Here is a 22,390-nt window from a genome sequence, read left to right as displayed (position 1 = left end):
CTCAGGAGAAACAGAGGTGAGGTCACTGCACACACATGAGCACCTGGTGACTGCCCGAAGCCATGCTGGGGACGCCCAGGCGCTGTCAGGCGCTGTGACAGGCGCTGTGACAGGCACTGTGACAGGTGTGCAAAGCTCAGGGAGGGGCCTGGAAGGGCCCAGAAAGGCTTCTGGGGCAGCAATGCCTAACGGGGTTCACAGGATGATTACAAGCAGTTCCACGAGGGTGGGGAGCTGGAAACCTCCGCAGATGGACCGCCTCCCCGACCTCGGCCCGTCTCCCAGGACCCGCCAGGCCTCTCCCTCCCAGCTTTCCCCACGAGGTGTCTTCTTCACGTCACCGGGCGCTGCATCCCAGATGGACCCGGACCTGCACACTGTGTGGGCTTGCTCACGTCCACTCTCTGCCCCGCACCCCACTTCTCCACGGAGAACCTTAAGGTCACCTGCAGCCTTGGGACCCCCAGCGCTGTGGCCTGTTATCTGTGGCCGCAGACCGTGCATCTCAGCAGCACCTGGAACCGCTGCCACGCACGCGCACACGCGTTTCCCCTCGTCCTCTCGGCTCCCCGCCTGTCTGTACCCCTGCTGTCCTCTCCCCACCCTCACCTCCGAGGGTCTGAGTGCCCTGCCCGTGGGGCGGGGGCGGTGGTCCCGGGTCTCGCTCCCCTCTGGCTGCTCGAGGATGAGAGCCTGGCACTTAGCAATTGTTCAACAAGCCTCCTTGGATGAATAAGGGTGGCCCGAGAACATGGCCGGTCAGGGAGCCGCGGTATTTTCTGCGTGTAGGTGAGGGGTGACGAAGACACGGCAGGGAGCGCGGGCGGCAGTAGGTGTAGACGCCCGGCGGGGCGAGCCTTGTGCTTCGTCCTAAAACAAGTGAAAAGCTACCTATGGATTTGGGGAAGGAGCATCATCCACTGCAGTAAAAGGATTCCCGAGAAACAAGACCAGAGGCAGAGGGAAGGTTTAGAAAACTGTTCCGCTGTCCAGGCCAAGAATGTGGCCTAAACCAAGGCGGTGGCTTTGGGATCAGAGAGCACAGCATAGGCTGGTTCACAAGCCGTTAGTCACGAAGGCTGGGCTGGGCTTCATCTCCCACTGGATGCGACATGCGACAGAAGGGACGAATCGAGGGCAAATTCCAGGTTTCTGAACAGACAGAGGGGGCTGCCCGTCATAAAGCAGGGCTTATAGAAGGGAGCCCTGGTCCAGGTTCGGAGAAAATGAATCTGATTCTGAAAACGCTGAATCTGACATACTTCTGACATACCCACGTGACGGCGGCCGGTTACAGCTGGAGGCCCAGGCTTGGCGCTCAGAACAGTTTGGGCTGGAAACACAGCACGTAGATTGGATTTAAGCCATGAGAGTGGATGGGGTCATGCAGGAAGGGTGTAGAGAACACAGAAAGTAAGAGAAGTCTGAGCACAAATCCTAAAGAAAACTAACACCCAAGGAGCAGGAGAAGAGCAGCAGCAAAGGGACAGGAAAGCAGCAGCAGAGAGAGGAACCGGGGTGTGGGCTTCTGAGGGCGGCAAGAGAAGGCTTCGAGAAGAAGAGACAGGCAGCCGACGATCCTGCTTCGAAGCTCCATGCCACTCCCAGGGGCCGGGAAGTTGTCGGGAATCTTAGCAAAACGACCTCAGGGGACTCTGGGAGCAGGGGAGGAAGGGGAGACAGTAGGAACCAGCGCCCTAAGCCCAACCCTTCCAGCTCCGAGGCTCCGTTCCCAACCGACAGTACGGGAAATAATATTTGCTCAGAGTTCGCTGGCACCATTACTTTAAAAAGCTACCAAAAAGACGACTTAATATTGCACACTGACGCAGCCATCTTTGCAGTGAAAGCACTTCACTGGGAGGGCACAACTTTTTTTAAAACGTTCACAGCAGAAACGTGAGAACCACAGAAGTGCATGCGGTGTGAAGTGTCCCACCCCACCCCTGGGTGGCGGCCGTGAGCACCCAGCTGCCCACCGGCCACTGACACACATTTCATTCAACAATTACTGAGTGCCTACAGCTGCCAGATCCTTTGTGCATTAGAGTTTGGGGTGCTGTTTTTGAGGTAAATAAGAATTTCACTGAATATACAGTAGAGAATTTTCTCTGTTTGCATCTATATCTCTAATTTACATTTTGCAGTGCCCCATAATATTTCATAAGATATATGTATGCACTAAAAACTGCTTACTGTTCTCTAACGGACATTGAGGTTAATTCCAATTTTCACTGTGCAACCCTGCAGGGTACAGTTAATTTTTTGTTCATCTTGTGTCCATATCCAAGTACTCACACAAGCTGTATTCCAAACATGGGATGGCTGGGTCAAAAATGTACATTTTTAATTTTTCTAGATCCTGCGAAATTGTGATGGCCAGGATATGTGTGTCCCCACCAACCCCAGATATAATTTCTATCTTCTTAATTTCCACCAGTCTAACCAGTGAAACATGGCATCATGCTGAATTTTTAATTTGAAGTTCCCTAATTATTTGGAAGCTTAAGCATCTTTTCAGTATTTGTGGGTCATTAGGTTTTTTTTTTTCGGGAGTTGATCTTGCCCTTCCTTCTGTTATTTGCCCTTTTCTGATTGGTTTGTGTGAACGCTTTGAACATTACGACTGTAACTCTCTTTCTGTACTGGGGGTGGCAAATATTTTCTCTTGCTCTTTGGCTGGTGTTTTAACTTTGTGGTGTTTCTCACTAATAAGCAGTGCTTTGTGTTTGGGGTTTGTTTCGTTTTTGTCGGTCAAACCTGTCCGTCAATTCCTGGACCGTTTTGGGGTTTTGTGTTTCACTTAGCAAACGTTTCACGACCCCAAGGTTATGCAAACACCACACAGTTTCTTCAGCACCTTTTAAAGTTTCCGGGCCTCCACCTGAGAAGCACGCGCCGTCAGAACTGACTCCTTGACAGTCCTATATGGTCCCAAGACTGGTTTCCCTACATCCAATTACACGTGTGTGGCAGCCTTTGAGCCACATCATTTTGAAAGAGTTTCAGTGAACAGAAACGTTTCCAGGATATAAATGTATTTCCAAGACTTGCTGCAAGTCCACCACTGGTTTCCCAACCCTGTCAGCTTTCCTGTGGCCTGGAATCTCCTTCTCCTACTAGAAAATGTGGCTGGGGAGACGGCCGGTTGCCCTGCACAGAGGAGGGGCTCGGGAATGACCGCGTCCCCACCAGCAGCACTCCAAGGCAGCTTCTTTGTAAAGTGCTTTTGTGCTTTCACTGATGGTGGCAGTTTATCCGGGCTTCATGCAGGAAAGGGGGTCTTTCAAGAGAAGAGCTCTCCTTCCCAAGAACAGTCAAGAAAGTTGGGAGAGATTAGCCAAATCGTAGTATTCTGGGGGTGACATGGCTTTCGTTACTTTTTCAAAGACAAGAAAACACTTTATCACTGCAAACTGCTTTGGTAGATCAAACTGACGTGCGTGGTTCACTCCTGTTTGGTAACCGGCCCGACGTGACTGCCATCTGGCAAGGCTCCTCTTCACAGCCAGCAGCCCACACGTGCTTCCACAGAGCAGGCCAATAACTCCGCCCCAAATCCCACTCGTACATCTGACACAGTCACACTTCTGTTTGTTTTTACTGTGGATTTTTAACTTCTCACGTGCCTGGGCCATGTCCAAGGCCTCCGTGTGTGCATTAGACCGTCTTTAAAAGACCTGCCACCAACCAGACAACACACACGAATCCGAACAAATGATTCAAACGAGCCCCTTCCTTTGACACAGCACGGGATCCAAAACAGCCACGTGCACAAACAGCGCAAACCGCTATTGCGCCGGAAAAGTTAGAAATGCCAAGTTCCAGAATCTAACAAATCCACCCGCCGTCTGCAGGACGCGGACTTCCGAGTGACTTCGCCAGTGTAGACAGCGAGCCTCTCTCACGAGAACCGGCTGAAGCGAGGCTCAGCCTCTCCCTGCCGAAGGCCCCATCGCGGCAACAAAGGGACGGCAGCCTGGACCCCGCTGAGCGAGGGCTCGGAGCTCAGAGCTCAGGACAGGAGGCTGCACACCCTGTCCGACCCAGAGGCCAGGTGCGCCGCAGTTTCTCAGAGTGCGGCTCCCCCTGTCGGGCTTCTTCACCGGCGGGTGCCACGCCCCAAGTGGCTCCGAGTGGGGAGCGGGGGCCATGGAGGCTCGTTTCCCGGAGGAGAGTCCCGAGTCCGAGAGGACGACGGGCATCCTTCCCTTCAGGCTGCTCCTTGCCGAAGGCTGCCCTCCGTGTCTGTGGGTTCACTGGTGCCCAGTCGGCCCAGCACCCACGAGGGGGGCGGCCCCTCTCCAGGCCCCCGAAGCCAGCAGCATAGGTACCCCAGCACCTCCAGCCTGACGAGGCCCCTGCCCCAGGGCTGGCGCGCTCTGGACCACCCAGATCATCCAGTCTCCTCATTTCAAGGTCCACTGTGCCACGAAACAGAAGACAACCACGGGGGTGAAACCTCATCACACCGCCAGGTTCGGGGAGCAGACGGGACGTCGGGGGCCAGCAGGCAGGTCAGGAATTCTGCTCCCACGGCGGTAAACACTGCCCACGCGCGGGCACTCTAGGTGGCCTTGTGTGTCATTAAGTTCCCAAACTGGCAGTTTCCTTTCCTGAGAATTTGGGATAATGACCCTTTTTCAGGACTCAGAACACCACGAGAATGATTGCAAATTCCAGGCAAACGTTTATTTGTGGTTATTTCATCGCTGCAGCAATCGTCCTCAGGGGTATAATATACACACGACGCCGATGCTGTCGGGGCCGGTCCTTCCCCCCGACAGGGGTGGCGTCGCGGACGCCCTTCCCGGGAGTGAGGGTGGCCTCGGCCCTCGCTCCCACCTGCTCCGCCCGCCCCGAGCTGCCCGGCGGGGCTCGGGGACGACTCAGGAGAGCTCCGTGAAGGGATGAGGCGAAGGGGAACGAGGAGATGCGACCGGACACAGCAGAGCAGGAGGCCGCTTCCTCGGGCTCTGAAGACAAGGGGAGGGCGCAGTGACCAGGCTGCCGAGGTCTTAGGGGGAGAACCACAGGCGTCTCCAGCCTCGCCGGGCAAGGAGGGAGCCGGGACCACACGCCCGAGCTCTCGCCTCTGCCCCTCAACATCCTGCCGGCGCCTCCCATCGGCTGAAGGAAAGGAAGCCTGGTGGATGGCAGCCAGCGGAGATCAGAGATCTGTCCCCAGAGCGCAGAGCATGGCGGGAAAGTTGGAAATGCAGTGACTTGGATATTGAAGAAGAAGGATGTGTCATTCATAAAAAACAAATGTTCCTGCAGCAATAAACAGCCCCAAATCCTGGTGGCTTTCAGTAACGGCCACGTGTTCGTCTAGGGATGAACTGGCTGCAGCCGTGCTCCACACCATCCTGCCCCAGAACTGAGGCCAGCGGAGCCCACCATCCAAAGCATGTCCAACTCCGTGGCAAAGAATAAGGGGGGTGATCTCAGGTCAGCTGCAAAAGCGTCTGTCTGGGGGCACTTCGGTCCTCACTTCACTGGCTAGAGCACATCACACGCCCACTCCTGATCTTACAAATGCAGTGACGTGTAACTTCCCACCGTGAGAGGCTTGCAGAGAGGAAAACTAGCATATCTAACAAGCAGGAATACACAGTAACAGCCAGGGGATGAGTGGTACCCACACCCACCCCGTTCCAACAGAGGGAATACCGCAGCCCCTCCCCATGGGAGAGCGGCCCTGAGGACTCACCTGTCACCCCATCAGCTTTAAGTCTAGCACCCCTGGGTGACATCCTTGCCATCGGGTCCAGGTGTGGCTTCTCAGGGCCCAGAGACCTATGAAAGCATGACCTAAAAATCTATCTTCCCCCTTAACACATGCAGCATGCCAAAGTGAAATAAAACCTCACTACGCTGAGAAAGGGGGAGAACAGGAAACACACAGCCGCCTTGGAGCCACAGCAGTGATCAATCCTGCTATGCAGAATTTTGTGTATGTGTGTGCGTTTTTTCTAGGAAGCAGCCCATAGCTGATAAAACTCTCAAAGCAGTTCTGAATTTGAAAGAAGTTAGGAACCCCTGAAATGAAAAGAAATTATAGTATTGAGAACTCAAACTTTTCTGCTCTGGTAGAATTTTCTTAGAACAAAAGCACCATTGGAACGCACATTGCTAGGTTACAGAAGTTGACTAGGAAAGGGAGGTCAGCCCTGACCTCAGTCAAGCTCTGCCCCCAGTAGAGGAAACCAAGAGGGGTCACGCAGAGGTAACGCTTCCGTTTCCAGCACTTACCCTATTCTGTGTTTTCACACGAGCTTTGGGAGAGTGGGCAGAGCTTCTCAGGGCTGGACGTCTGAAGTGAAACGCGACGTGAGCATCTCCATCAGATTCACCCCACGTAGCCTGCAGAGAGAAATTGAAAGAACAGTTCAAAGTCTTCTCATAGTGAAAACACCAGACATGTAAGTTTTTACCAGCAAGCTCTAGCAAACATTAAAGGGATAAAAAATTCAAAGGTTACACAAACTACTTCACATAAAAGATAATATGGGTTTATAACTATAGTGTAGGATTGACGTATTATTAGAAAATCAATTGATGTAATTCACCACATCAACCAATAACAGAATGGCATGTGATCATCTCTACAAGTGCTGGGGAAACTTTGGACAAAACAATATCTATTCATGATTTTAAAACAAAATAAAACTCTTAACATGCTAGAAACTTCTCGATCCAATAAAGGGTCTCTTCAAAAAACCTACAGCATACAAGATACCTAACCGATACTTAATTGAAGATCGGAACTAAGATCTGCCCGCCCTACCATACCAAACTAGAAATCCTAGACAGCACAGCACAGCTGGAAAAAGAGAAAGGTAAGAGAAGTAGAAAGGAAGGAGAAAACAACGATTATTCATATGTACAGATGATAAGAGTTGTCTACATAGAAAATTCCAAATAATCCTCAGGTAAATAATCATAACTCACGGCAGAGATTAGTAAGACTTTTGGGTACAAATTCAGTTTTTAAAAATCCTTTTCTAAGACTTCCTCTTTCAGAAAGAAGGAGCAGACATACTTTCTCCTATTCCTCCCATTAAGGAAAAGCCCCAAATCTTGGGCGTTATCTGTAAAACAAACAAAAGACTCTGAAAGGTGTAGAAAGGAAGCAACCCCTTGGGACACCTGGACCCACGCAACAGTGGTTCGGGTTCTTTCTCAGCCTCCTGCCCCAGGCTGGGTGCTGGGGAAGACGGTGGGCACAGAGCAGAAAGCACCCAGAAGGGCCTGCTGCCCCCGGTGAGAGGACCAGGAATGGGGCAGCACCCCGAGACAGAACGCGTCGGGTGAGGACCGCCCTCCGCCGGCCCCCTCCGCCTCCGTGGGCAACTGACTGCGAGGCTCCATCTCCAGCCCCCCCATTGGCTCTTCGCCAGCTCGAGGGGCTGCAGGTGACAAGGCTGCAGCGGGGAAGAGGCCTACAGCTAGTTTAGGGCCCAGGAGTCTGTTTCTGGTCGCCGCCCACTGCCCCACCCCTCACTCTTCCCTGCCGGGCCTTTCCCAGCTGAGGGCGGGGGAACCTCCCGGAGCTTTGGGTCCTAAAGCCTTGCCCTCCTAACGGCCCAGCTGGGTCTCCAGCGGGAAAATTCCCCTCTTAGCTCCAGGCCTCCCCAGGCCTCCCTGATCTGCTCTGCATGGGCACAGGGGTCCGGGGTCTGTCAGGCGGCCTTTCTCGGCCATTTACCCTCCGACCTCTCGTGAAAGTAGCTGCTGGCGCCTCTCCCGTCTGGTGGGGACCACAGGCAGCACTTGAACAGACAGGCTGTGAATCCGCTGTGTATCCGGTCCAGACCCTCAGAGCGCCTGACCTTCTCAGGGCAGCAGCCCCGGGTCCTCGAGTCTTCCTCTCTCCTCCCCCACTTCTCTCTTAAGAGAAGAACGGAGGACGGGACAGAGTAAATCCAGCCGGTACGAGTGCATCCGAGAGGTTCCAATTCTCTCTCAAGAAACAATTGTCCATAAATATGTGAAAGAGCGTCTGTAACAGTTGTTTCTATTCTGCCTCGGTGGCCTCCAAGCTGACCAAACAGGAAACCAAGGGAGCTTCTGAAACTTGAAACTCAGTGTCCAAATAGTCACCAGATTTGTTGAGCCCCCCCTTTTTTTTTCATTGCTTAGAAGAACAATAAGGTCAAGTTACCAGAAGAAAGCAAGATGGAGTGTCTGAAGCTGGGAGGGACAGAGGTCTGTGTGTCCAACACTCTGGCCAGAGTGACTTAGGTGGTATCACTGTCTTTAAACAGTTCCAAATGAGACTAGAAATGTGAGGCATTTGGTGGAAATACATCAGCTAAGAGGAGCACTTCTACAAGACAGCAAATTTTGGTAACTGGAAACACAAAAGGATCCTTCCAAGAAGGACCAATGAAGTAGTGAGATTGAAGTAGATGTGGATTAAAGATCAAGGAAAGAGGACGCACCAGGCAAGTGGAGAAGGGCTCGTCCTGCACTGGGCGATCCACCTGGCAAAATTTGCAGTTCCCTCCTTCAAGGGACTCACTTGCAAACTGCAATTCTGATGCCCCCAAAGAACTGGAAACGGGCAGACGTTCCTGTGCACACGTGTTCACAGCAGCACTGTCAATAATCAAAAGATGGAAGCAGCCCAAAGTCCCCTCGATGGACGGATGGATAACAAACGTGGTCCGTCCATACGGTGGACTATTACTCAGCCATAAAGGAAATAACCTACTGACACAGCACAGCACGGATGAACCCTGAACATGATGCCAAGGGAAGGAAGTCAGACACAGAAGGCCTCAAACAGCATGACCCCAGTTATACGAAACATCCAGAGCAGGTGAAGGAAGGCACAGGGGCAGAAAGTGCATGGGTGGTTGCCAGGGCAATGGAGAGTGCCTGCTGGTGGGCTGGGTTTTCTCTGGGGTGATTAAAATATTTGGGGACTAAGTAGAGGTGGTGGCTGCACAACACTGTGAATGTACTAAATGCAACTGAATGTCCACTTTCAAATGGTTAATTTTATGTTGCATAACTTCACCTCGATTTTTTAAGAAAGCATTTTAATTGCATGTTGATACAATGTCAGAAATCACCTAGTCACGTTCCTTCCTCCAAGGAAACATCTTGGATGCTCAAGTGTGAAGAGGCAAACGCGGGATTTCTCTGGGCCCTGGGTGCTCAGCACTGCTCCCCACAGCCCTTCCAGGGAGGTACTGGACCCCTGGGTCCCAAGAAGATTTGAAGCCCATCTCCTCACTTTGCACATAAAAGCACAGAGGCCCAAAGGGTGTGTCAGTTGCTTAAGAAGCTCAGGCATTTTTGAAAGATCGGAGACAAATTCATTATTTTTTCCATGTGAAAAGATACCAATGAAAACCTCGCTCCGTGCTCAGCAGGCAGTGTGGACGACACACGGAGGTGTGCGGACAGCTGTGGGGGCAGGCCGGGCGCCTGGGGCCGTGTCACCCGGGCGGGGCCGTGCCCTGACTGTCACGTCTGGGAACTGAATTAACACAGGGGAGCATGTGCAGGAGACGGAGGGAACTAGTCCGGTTTATGAAATGGTGTGAGAGCCCCGGGCACACTTGGGCTTCAGACAAAAAGACATAAATGTCCTCTCAGGGAAAAAACAGGTACGTCCGTGTACATGTGGGTGAGTGATGATGTCACATGACTGGCTGACTCTTGGCCTCGCGGCGTGTCCATCACGCAGGAAGCCAGGCCTGTCCCCGTGGGCGGTGCTCAGCCCGGCTCAGGGGCAGGGACGCAGCGGGCAGGGCGGCTCCCAGACCCCCGAGCCACTCCCGATGGGGAACTCGGTGCGGCCAGGCTGGCCCCCGAAGGGCTCCTGCGAGGCCCACCTGAGCACTGGCCTCTCAGACCCGCGGGCCGGGCCCCTGCAGCGTGGCTAACAGGGCAGGAAGGAAGTGTCCCCGGTTTCCACGCTGACGACAGCTCAGCTGCAGAGCTGAGATGCCCAGCGGGTCAGGGACCCTCCCCTCCTCCAGCCCTGGGCATCTTTCACACGTGGAAGGAAGAGAACTGAGAGCCCGGGCGGTCCTGTCCCCTCACAGCCACCAGGACCAGCGTCCGGACAGGAGGGCATGCGTCGTCCTAAGCGTGGAGAAGGCAGAGCGACCGGCACGGCGCCTGCTTAGTCCCCATGGCGGCTGGTGTCCTCCCATCACCCCAGCCGATCCCACTCCGACCTCAGAGCCTGGCCACCAGCAGGCTGGGCGGGTGGCCCCCAGGTCTCTACTTGTCTGAGCCACCCTGTAGAGAGAGTAAGAGTCTTCACTTACCAGGACCCTCCTGTTTCACCTCAGGACCACCTTCAGACACACTGGTGTGGTCCCTCTGCGCTCCATCCATGTTTCTATGCAGAGACACAGTGGCGTCCCTCCACAGCTGTGGACAGGGTTAGCGAGGAGAGGCCCACGTCCGCAGGTTCGCATAGTGAGTGTAACCGCAGGGTATTTTTTGAGCAGGTGAGACCAGCAACACCCCAGCTCCATCTGGATGCATCTGTGTCCACGTGGAATGGGCGGCCTTTCCTGCAGAACTGGGTCCTTCATTCTTTATGAGGGTAGGTACTGCCCTCTGCTGATGACTCAAAGCCGGGGGAGGACAGCGGCCTGGTGCAGGCAGTGCAGACGTCTCCCCCCAACTTGCTCCCGGGGGGCGGGCAGGCAGACCCACAAGGTGGAGTCCAGCCTGCAACACCCCTGACAGACCAGACCTTGGTCCCTGCAAAGTTTAGGGTCACGAGGGAGACACCTGAGCACAGATGCGTCGGGGACCCGAGTCCTCAAAGGGAACGGGGAGTCCAGGGGCAAACCACCACCCCCAAAGTCACGGCCACGCACACGGTCCCCCTGCAAGCACTGCTGGCACCGGAGAGGCCCGTCCCACACGGGGGAAAAGCTCGTCACCCGACTCCTCTAACCAGGAGTGACAGCCCTCTCCATGGCACGAGGAGGGGCAAGGCCACCAGCTCCGAGACCCCCCGGCCCCCAACGTGGCCGGGTGCCGAGGGACTCCCAGCCAAGGGCTACACCAACAGGACCGGAGCTTAAACCGAACAGCTATTCCTGGGCAGAAACAGCTCAATAAACTTTACAGGGTGACTTCTGTAAAAAGATGACAAAGCAGAGAAAAGGTCCCTGATTTCACTGTGGTGACAGCATTCGCTGAAATCTCCCTTTGAATCAAGTAAGCACCTTGAAGCTTTCTAAAAACACAACCGAAAATGGTGACTCTGAACACTGAAATCAGCCAACCACGTAAACAAACACAGAACTCACCCCCCTTTAGACGCCTGGTTCTGTTTCCACCAGGTCCTGTGGACTGACAGCCCCACCCAGGACAGGGTGGCGGTTCTCCAGGGGCAGAGACTCCATAGCAAAACTGAAAACGACAAACACTTTTCCGGAAGCACCCACGGGCCTCCCATGTGTTCACTCGATGCAAACACGCTAGGTCAGCGTCCCTGCACGGGAAAGGGGTCCATCCCGGAGTCTGAGCATCACTGCCGGGGAAACGCTCCTGTGAGCAGAAGTGCCGAGGCCGGTTAGTCTGGAGGCTCTGTCCCCCGGGGGCCTCAGAGCCCTCCACAGACACCGTGTGTGCCACGCTGCTTCCACAGGGTGGGCCTGAGGGCGTCGCCCGGGGTCACCGCTCTCAGACCAGACTGCCAACGCTAAACGACCACCCAGCCCCTCAGGCCAACGGGTGTCCGGGGGTGGCGTCGGCCCTGGCCTCCACGCGGTGGCCTGACCCCCACTGGCCCTGCCTGGGGGTCACTGCCCGTGGGCCCACCCCGGGGCTGGTGGCTGCACAGCCCAGGGCACCCCAAGCTGCCAGCAGAAGCCCTGGAGCCCAGGCTGTGCTGGGAAGCAGAGACACGATGGGGATGTGTCTGATACAGTGAGTATCTCCAGCAACAACAAAACACGCCAGGGCCGAGGCAGACACCCGAGGCATCTTCCCGAGCCCTCTGGTCTTGGGCGAGGTTGAGCCCAGGTCCTAAGAATGCTTCCTGGGGACTGAAAGTTGGGACTTAAGAGGAGAATCGAAAGTTCTCTAACGTGGCTCTGGACTCTTTCCCAGTCTCAATCCAGGGCACAGAACTGGGCCTACGAGGGGTCCCCGGGGGTCGTGGGCACTTCCCAGCGGTGCCTGCAGCCTTGGGGACCAAGCCCACAGACTAGAACTGCTCACAGGACCCTTGGTGTCCAGAGGATGCTTGCTCTGTGAGAACTCGACTGTCAACATCCTGCTGTTCTAGAAAAGCTGTCTCCCTAGACGGAGGGTCGGAATCCAGACGCAGAGGCCTTAGCAAGCAGAGCAGCTGGACAGGGAGGCCTGTTCCTTGAGGCCAGGGGGCGGGGAGGGCAGGGTGTCGGCCGAGGGGCCCATGGCCTTGTTTAAGGGCAAAGGGCTCCAGCCACCCGACATTCCCCTAAAAGGGAATAATTCATTTAAAACACTGTATCTGCGAAACGCAGGACTGTCCTTCCTCATCCGAGAAACGAGAGTGCTGTTCGCGATGTCTAAGCTGCTCCCCCTTCACGTGACCCAGAGAAGGATGAAGAGGATCCCAACTCCTGCGCTGTCGCTGCTGCTGCCGCGGACGTGTAGACACGCTTTCCCGTCGGACAGTCTCCATCATTTTTACCCAGGAATTTAACACTCAACCTCAGAATCCTCAGACAGACAAAGACTAGCTTCTATTCCACTTACATCGAGGCCATAGGGGAGCCTTCTTCAGCCAAGGGCACTGGCGGGCGTAAAGGGCTGCAGAGTCTGAGGGTCCACAGCGCCCCCACTGCCCAGCGGTGCTCTGTGTGTCCCCACTTTCTTTCCTGGTCCAGTGGACACAGGACAGAGCTGGACGTGCGTCCAGGCGCAGGGTTCTATCCTGCACTGACACCCAGACAGCCCTGTGGAGCCAGGGAGTGTGTAGGTATCACAGAGAAAAGCCTCACGTTCAGGAATAAAACACTGAAGAAATCATTCCTCGATATAAAATGTTCTCTGCTCGTCCCCTCCCACGTATTCGCATGCTGGGAAGTGGGAACGTTCTGGTAAAACCCTTTGGGGAAATGGGGTGTTTGCAGAGGACGGACAACTTCACAATGTGTGAGTTTGTCAAATGCAGTAAAATATTCAAAGGAACGTCCATGTCAACAAAACACAAATACCTCTCCCCCAACTCAAGAAAAGTCCCTGAAATCCAAGCGCTGACTGATGAGTCCAGATCACAAAGTGTTCTTTCCTGTGGTAATTTGGAAAATAATGAGTTCGATTTTTAAAATCATACATAAAGTATTTTAAAAGCACATCAATATTGTCACTTTTCTGATACAAAAATGAATCTGTCAGTTAACACAATGTCATACAGGCCTTAAGAAAAGGGTTAAATTATTGCTGAAAATCCTACCCCCTCTATGGAATACATTCCAGTACAGCACAACTTCATATTAAGAGACAAACAGAACTTAACAAACATTAATACCAAATGTAACCTAATAGAAAAAGTCTCAAGTACTTGTTATGCGATGAAAGTGACATTTTTCTATTTAGACATATTTTGTTAAGTATTAAATAAACATGTTACAGATGATGTGGAGAACGGGGGTCAGGGAGACTCTGGGGGATGCTTTACATTCTCACCTGATGCAGCCAAGACAAAGCACTTGACTTTAAAACAGAAGAAAAACGAGATTTCTCAAGCCCTCAGTATTATTAGTCCTGCCCTAATAAAACCAACATGGATGAAAGTACCTTTCAACTCACCGTCCCAACACTCCAGCAAATCTCCTTTATCCTCCACATTCTCCAAGCAGCTTGATCCTAAGAGCCCCCTAACACACAGAAGAAATCCGCTTCCAGATGTGATGAAACTCAGTTTGAAAAAACAGTTCCCTCAAATATTTACCATGACAAGAACTAAGAGAGTTGTGAAAACAAGGCATGTTTCATTCACGTCATACTCTGAAGCCTGTTCCTGAGACTTCATGTTTCTGTCAGCTCCACACAAGCCTGAGAGAAAACGCAGAAAGTCTGGATGTGGGAACAGGTGCCCTGAGAACTTCGGAAACACTCGCCCCTATTGCAGCTGGTTCCTAGTCACCGCCCTCCCCGCGGGGCCATCCTCGTGACCTCGGCTCGGCCTTCAGCCCAGGGACCGGTCACCAGGACGGGAAACCTGGGCCCGAGAACTCCCCCAGCTTGGATTCCAACTCCTGAGCCCCAGGGGCGGTGGTGAAGACAGCGTGACCTTGCCGTGTCCTTGCACCTCCCAGGGACGCTGGGGGATGAGTCAGGCTCTCCAAGTCACAGCACTAAACGGGGCCCCCCTGCCCGAGAGCTGTCACCACCCCCCCCCCGGGCTCAGGTGGCAGGTGCGCGGGCGGGAAGGCCTCACCCGGTCCCCAGGGCCCAGCGTCCACAGGTGCCGGGACCCCCGCACCAGGCCTAACCCTGCGGCGCTCCCAGCTTTACGCCATATTTCTTGTAACCCCCATTAAAAAGCAAAAAGAGACCAAAATGGTGTTTATGAATTCTAAAAAGGACATTTTCCTCAGAAGGTATAGCGTGGGGCGGGGGGTCTCGGGCCTCAGGCGGCGGCATCACCGGTGCCCCAGGCGCCCAGTGGTGTCCGCGGAGAGGACAGCGTGTGGGTTAATCCTGAACTCAGAGGCCACGTGGAGAGGGAGGAAGGGCCGCTGGTGAGTCTGTGGAACCGCCCTCGACGGCCCGAGTCCTGCTGTGCTTCCAGGCCCAGGGACCCTGGTCCTCAAGGAGATGAAACCCAAACCTGGACAGAGTTCAGGGGCTGGGGGTCCTCCTGGACGGGGCCCCCGCGGACAGCGAAGACAACACGCATCACCTGACCCATCTTCCCCGGCTCGCAGAGCCTGAGACATGCCAGACACAGGCCTCCCACAAAGGAGTCCGCATTCAAGTCAAAGTAGGATTTATTCCTCACCCAAACATTTAGCCACAATGTGACCAAACTAACAGTGTGAGAACAGAGCTCCTTGGCTGGAAGGGCCAGCCCTGGGAAGTGGGAACCGGAGAGCCACCACCCGCTCCATCCTCCGTGTGAGGGGTAACCCGGGTGACAGTGGAGACCAGGAGGTCGGAGAGGAATAGAAATGCTGGGCTGGACACACAGCTACGGTCTGGTGGACGACCAGACGCCAGCAGAGGGAGGGCCGTCAATCCAGTGGATTAGCAGCCATAAGTTTATAAACAGTTCCCACAAATCACTATGAAAAAAAGACACACACACACACACACACACACACACAAGCAAAGGATTAAAAAAAAACCAAAAAAACAGGGGAATACCCAGAAGAAACCCCCAGGGTGACAGCCATGAAGAGGAGCCCAAAGACCCCACTCATGAGGGACTCAGGTCCATCCTGCTGAGACATGAACTTCCACGGGAGCCCCTTCCACAGCCACACACACACGTGAAGGTACCTGCACGGATTTACTCTGCAGCTTTGCCAGCAATGGAGAGAATGAAAACTCGACCTGAATGTGTGCTGAGAGCATCGAGCCCCTTACAGACGGGCTGCACCAGTACGGTCTGACATGGAAAAGCAAATAACGCACGATAGTAGCCTTTTAAATACACTTATGTGGCTTTAAAAGTATGTAAACACAACAAGAAAGGATCTTCTCTGCGTCTCTAACGAGCCCGTGTTTTGTTTTTATTTTCTAAATATAGAATGGTGTTTATAAACCATGTACTAATATTTAATAAATGGATTTGTTAAAATGAGTTTGATGTCTCATGAGTGGGCTCAAATTAACATTTCAGAACATGATTAAATTACTACAAATTCTTTCCTTGGAAGAATAGTACTAAAAAACCCTTTTATTCCTTGAGATCCCTTTAAGCCGTGGCAGTTAATACACGTAGTGATCCCTGTTTTGCATTTAATTATCTGTGTCCACCTTACCCCCATACCCAAAAGCACTGACTTCACTTGGTGTTTGTCCCTATTTGGAAGAAATAAAGCTTCTCGGCAGGGCACCTGACTGCAAAACATCTGCGGAAGCAGCTGAAGACCTTTAGGTCGCACAAGCCTGGAGAACACCGGCAGAGCCGGCTCTCAGCACAACGCCTCCTCTGGGCCCTGGTCTAAGCCACGGGGAGTCACCCTGATCAGCGTCCCCTCAATCAAACTTCAGGTCACGGGCACCGGAGCAGCCGGCCCCCACCTCCTGGCCGCTCTTCTGGAGCATCGGCTGGGCCTGGACCCGACGTGGGCCTCCCCTCCCAGCCTGGGCCGCGCTGAGGCACAACGACCGACTGGGCCGGGGACACGGGCAGGAAATGCCCAAGACCCTCTGCCGCGCCCGCCCGCCCCTCGCTCGGCGCCACGGCACCATCTGTATCCACAGCCTCTCGTGAACGCCTGCTGAATACATGCAGGCGGCAGTGAGGGCTCGGCCTCGCACCTGCACCCCCTCGGGCTCCCAGCGACGACTCCTGCTCAGCCTCCATGGCCTCCTAGGGAAAACCGTCCCGTGACAGTGACCACACACCATCCTTCGCCCACCAGGACAGGCACGTTTGCTGTCGTAGACGCAGCGCTCAACTACGGACGCCGACGTGTTTGCACCTGTGCAGAATTAAGTAAATTCTTAATTGAGTAAAACCCTTTGGAGGCTTTTTCAAAAAGCCTTTTCTATTGTGAAACATCAAAAACATAGAAAGTACACAAAACAAACATTACAACTCAGTGAATTATCACTTCTCCGTTCACAATGACCTTCTCTTGACCTACATGACAACCAGGTTCATGCTTTTCTTTAGAGTTTTACCACATAATCACGCATCAAACAATACAGGTCAGTTTTGCTGGGGTTTTTTGGTTTTTTTTTTTGAACAACATAAATAGAATCACACAGTATGTGAACTCCTGGCCTGCTTCCCTCATTCGACACTTTTGTATCTTCATCCACACTCTTGTGTGTGCCGAGCACAGTTTGGAGGAAAGTACCACAGGGTGCTTTCTGCCCAGGGCTCAGCCTCCATGCACACCTCCCCCCCTTCCTGTTCCCCGGCTGTTGGGTTTATATTTAGGAATGAGTAACTGGGACCTGGGGTAGGTGTAGCCTTGACTTCAATAGATGATGCCAAGCAGTTTCCAGTGGGACTGTTCACGCTTCTGCCCTCAGCGGGTTTCCGCCCTCAGCAGGTAAGACTTCCAGGAGCTTTGCAACCTCACCCTTTTTCATTTTGACCACTCTGGAAGTATCAGTGATAACTCATTGAGCACCTTTTCATAACTTTCTTGGCCATTTGGATGTCCTCTTTTGTGGCTTGTTGATTAATACCCATTTTTCTATTGGGTTGTCTTTTTCTTACTGATTTGATAGGATTTTTACTTATAGACTTCTTTTTCTAAGTATTTGCAATGCAAACATCTACTCAGAGTTTGCCTTTTTTTTTTTTCATTGAAGTATAGTTCATTTACAATATTGTGTTTCAGGTGTACAACATAGTGACTCGGTTATATATATATATTTTTTTATTCTTTTCCATTACAGGCTATTAAAAGATACTGAATATAGTTCCGTGCTATACAGTAAATCCTTTTTATCTATTTTATATAGTAGTGTGTATCTGTTGATCCCAAACTCCTAATTTATCCCTCTCCTGCCCTTCTCCTTTGGTAAACATGTTTTTTATGTCTGTGAGTCTGTTTCTGTTTTGTAAATAAATTCATTTGCATTATTTTTTAGATTCCACATATAAGTGATATCATATCTGTCTTTCTCTTACTTCACTTGGTATGATAATCTCTAGGTCCATCCATCTTGCTGCAAATGGCAATAATTCATTCTTTTTTATGGCAGTTATATTCTATTTATTTATTTAGCTGCATCTTCTTTGTCCGTTCATCTGTCGAAGGACACTTGGGTTGCTTCAATGTCTTGACTATTTATTTAGTGCTGCTATCAACATTGGGGTGCCTATATCTTTTCAAATTAGCGTTTTCGTCTTTTCTAGATATATGCCCAGGAGTGGGGACTGATGAATCATATGGTAACTCTACTTTTAGTTTTTTAAGGAACCTCCATACTGTTTTCAATAGTGGCATTTACATCCCCACCAACATTGTAGGAGGGTTCCTTTTTCTCCACACCCCCTCCAGCATTTATTATTTGTGGACTTTTTGATGGCCAGCCTTTTCATTTTCTTAATGGTATCTTTTAATAAACCAGAATCCTAATAGATAAAATTTATCAATCTCTTACCTTAAGGATGGTGGTTTTTTGTGTAATGTTTAAGAAATCATTTCCTATCCCAAGATTTGTGTGGCTTTCATATTTAAATCTACAATCTATTTGAACTGATTTCTGGAGATAATGTGAGGAAGATATCAAGGTATTTTTAAAGAATTTTTTATCTATATTTTCAAATTTCTTGGCATGAAGTTGTTCATAAATCCCTTATCATCTTCTTTATCCACATGATCTCTAGTGATTTTTGATTTCTGATATTATTTGTGCCTTCCCTTTTATGTCTTGATGAGGACTTGCCAATTTTAGACATCTTAACCATGAACCAAACTTAGATTTGTTGGTTCTATTTTCTCATTTATTGACTTCTATTTTTATCTTTATTTCCTCCCTTCTTTCCTTGAGTTTAATTTTACTTTCTATGACTTCTTGAGATGAATGCTGAGATGATCAAATTTCACCCGTTCATAATTTAAATGTTTTAAATCTATATTTTCTTCTTAGCAATATTTTTGCTTCATCCCACAGATTTTAACTTGTAGTATTTCAGTCATCACTCAATTCAAAATATTTCCAATTTCCATTGTGATTTTTCCATTCACCCATCAGTTATTTACACAAGTATTACCTAGTGTCTAATCTCATCATTTTCTGGCTATCATTTTGTTATGATTTCCATGGTGCTCCAAGAGCACACTCAGTGGCAAAGAGGTACTTCCAAGGAGTGTTTATTCTGCAGTTGGTGGGTGCACTTTTCTACATTTGCCCTTTAGGTCATTTGCTAGTCATGTTCAAATATTCCATAAACTTAGTGGCCTGTGCTATCAGTTGCAGGGAGAGATGTACGTTAGTGTGAATGTCTTTTTTTTTTTTTTTTTCGTAAAGAGCTATAATTCTCTGTAATTTTTTTCTGTGCCTATTTCAAGGTTATGTTTAACTGGGTATAAATGTAGGATGTTCATGTTTCCTAGTCATCAGGTTGCTGTATCTTCAGCAAGTTGTCTTTGTATACTGTTTGCATTGTCTTCCTCCTTTTATTTTCAACCTTTCTGCATCCTTTTTTTCACAGCTTTATTGAGGATAAAATTAAACAGCACACATTTGAGTTGTTAGAGTTGGTAAATCTCACATGTATGTACATGAAACCACCCCTCAATCAAGACAATACGTCTATTATCCCCAAGTTCCTTCATGCTCCAGTCACGAGGCAACCGTTGGTCTGTAGTTAAGATAGATTAGTGCATTTTCTAGAACCTCATATAATAAAATATGATATGTACTCTGTCTTCTTTCACTCAGCCTAATTATTTTGAAATTCGTTTTTATTGCTGAGCAGCATTCCACCGTATGGGTGTTATCACAGTTTGTTCACCCATTCACTTGACGATACACATTTGGGTGTTTCCAGCTTTTGACTCTTATAAATATTCTATGAGTATTCATGTCTTTGCATGGACATATGCTTTTCATTGTCTTGAGTACATACTTAGGGATGGGAACGCTAGGTCAGATAGCAGATGTGTGTTTAACTTTTTAAGAAACTGCCAAGCTATTTTCAGAAGTAGATGCACCATTTTACAAACCCACCAACAACGTATGAGAACTCCAGTTCACCGACATGCGCCCCAACACCTGGGGCGTCTTAATTCAAGACGTTCATAGGTGTACAGCGGTATCTCAATTTGGTTTTTATTTGCATTTCCCTAATGATTAATGATGTTGACCATCTTATCATGTACTTATTTGCCATCTGTATTTCTTTGTTACTGAAGTGTCTGTTCAGTTTTTGCCTGTTTTATTGGGTTTTCTTATTGTCAAGTTTTGAGTTCTATATATTTTCTGGACTAACGTCTTGTATCAGTGTATTAGTTCCCAATTATTGTCAAAATCACCACAAACTTAGGGGCTTAAAACAACACAAATTTATTATCTTACAGTTCTGTAGGTTAGAAGCCTGAAATGTCTCACTGTTTGGCTAAAATTAAGGTTTCAAGAGGGCTTAATTAAGGTTTCCTGCAGGCTCTAAGGGAGCCATCTTCTTATTTTTTCCAGCTTCTAGAGGCTGCTCACTCTCCTTGGCTTCGGTCCCCTTCTCCATCCTCAAAGCCAGCTTCTCCCGTCACAGGGACCGTGTTGCCTCCCTCACCCACGTTTAAGCATGCTTGTGATCACACTGGGCCCACCTGGATAACCTCATCTCATGGTCAGCTGATGAGCAACCGTAATCCCATCTGCAACCTGACTCCCCTTGTAACATTACACCTTCACAAGTTTGGGGGATGAGGACATAGACATCTTTGGGGGACCACAATTAGATGTGTGACTTGCAAATATTTTCTTCCAGTCTATGGCTGGTCTTTTCATTCTCTAACAGAGTCTTCCAAAAAGCCTAAGTTATTCATTTCAGTGAAGTTCAGTTCTTAACTTCTGTTCTATGGATCCTGCTTTTGGTTTGTTATCTCAGAAAATTTTGCCTAGTCCCCCCAAAAGTTAAAGATTTTCTCCTATTTTTTCTTCTGAAAGTTTGATAGTTTTTACGTTCTATGATCCATTTTGAATTAACTGTCTTCTATGGTGTGAGGTATGGTTTGAAGTTTTGCATAAGGATAACCAATCATTCCAGAACCTTCTGTTGAAAAGATTATGGGAAGTGACAAAGGGCCCCGCTGGCCGGTGACGAGCCTGGCAGAAGCACAACGGGAGGTCACAGACAAGGGGTCAGGAAAGGCGTGTGGATGGACCTCTGGGAGCGGGCACAAGGCGTGAAGATCACTGATCACAGGTTAATGCCCAGCAGAGAACATCTCCCAAATACCCAAGTAGATGGAACAGTCAGCTAGCCTGCCATCACCTCAGTGCAGACAGTGGGTGCGTGCAGACAGCGGGTGCGTGCAGACAGCATCCACTGTGGTGGGTGAGAGCTGTACATGGGACCAGCAACATGGGCTTCTGCTCAGAAAGGTCAGTCTTCCAGCTGCAACACCACCCTTGACAGGGTCAACCAGACACTTTGGGGCGCCCACTGGGCCCATTCCGCTCTGGAAAAGGCTGGCTTCACCTTTCATATTCCCACCCTGCTCCCCTGTTGAATCCACCTCGATCTTCCGCCAGCAAACTCAGAGCTAGGAAGGAAGTGAGCCGGGCTCCAGGTACCTAGGTTGGTACCCATGCTCCTTCAGAGTCAAAAAGGGAATGCCTCTAAATGCTCTGAGGATGTGAATTTGGCCTGTAATTAATCTTTCAGGACACCTTGTTTCTTACACACACACTGGCTTTGCCCAGTCTGGACTCCCTTCCCTGATTTCTACTGTGCTACATGACGACAGACAATTTTAATAAAACACGTCGGCACATTTTTACAACTATAAAGTATCTGATACGAAACAACTTTGCTGTTTGCAAATTGTCAGCTTTTATTTAGCTAAACAGTAAAACAAATAAACAAATGTCCTATTTCTCTTAGAAAACTGCCCACTAGCAAAACTCCTCTGGTCAAGTGTACCAATTTTTGCTCCCAGAGGGCCAAGATAACACATGTGCCTGTAAACAGCAGAGCAGCTTTTCTGGAAAGTAACACATGAAGATGGGTTATGTCAAGATGATTTCTCTCTGGGAGCCTTGCATCAGCCTTATTCTCAAGTCAGTGTGGTCACTGTCAGCTGTTACAATCTCCACCAGGACAGAGAAAACAGGTTTTCTCTACGTGGCCCTTCACCCTGAGCACTGCCAATTCACTCCCCACTCCCCACTAAAGTCAACAGTGCCCAGGCTATTAACCGTGACAAGCAGTATAGCGTGCTACCTGCCTCTGTATTCTTACTGTCTCTGCCACTTCCCAATTCCAGAACCCAGTCAGCTCTGGCTTCAGCAGTAACCTCACGCCTTCCTCTGCAGCCTACCACCCAAGGGGCAGGGTTCGTAGAGGACTCCTGCCTTGGGCCCTGGGGACATGCAGCTGGGGGTGTGCAGAGGACCCCACACCCCTGGTTGTGGCCTCAGACTGTGCGAGCCTGACTGGCTCCCTGCCAAGAAGCTGCCGTGGTGGCCAAGGGTGCAGATCTGCTGCACTCAGTGACTCAGAAAATCCACACCTTCACATACAAATTAAAACATATCCACAAAATACGTA

This window comes from Hyperoodon ampullatus, assembly GCF_949752795.1.
Source record: "Hyperoodon ampullatus genome assembly, chromosome: 17".
NCBI lineage: Eukaryota > Metazoa > Chordata > Mammalia > Artiodactyla > Ziphiidae > Hyperoodon > Hyperoodon ampullatus.
The sequence above is the reverse complement of the archived record's forward strand: the minus strand, read 5'-3'. Positions refer to the sequence as shown.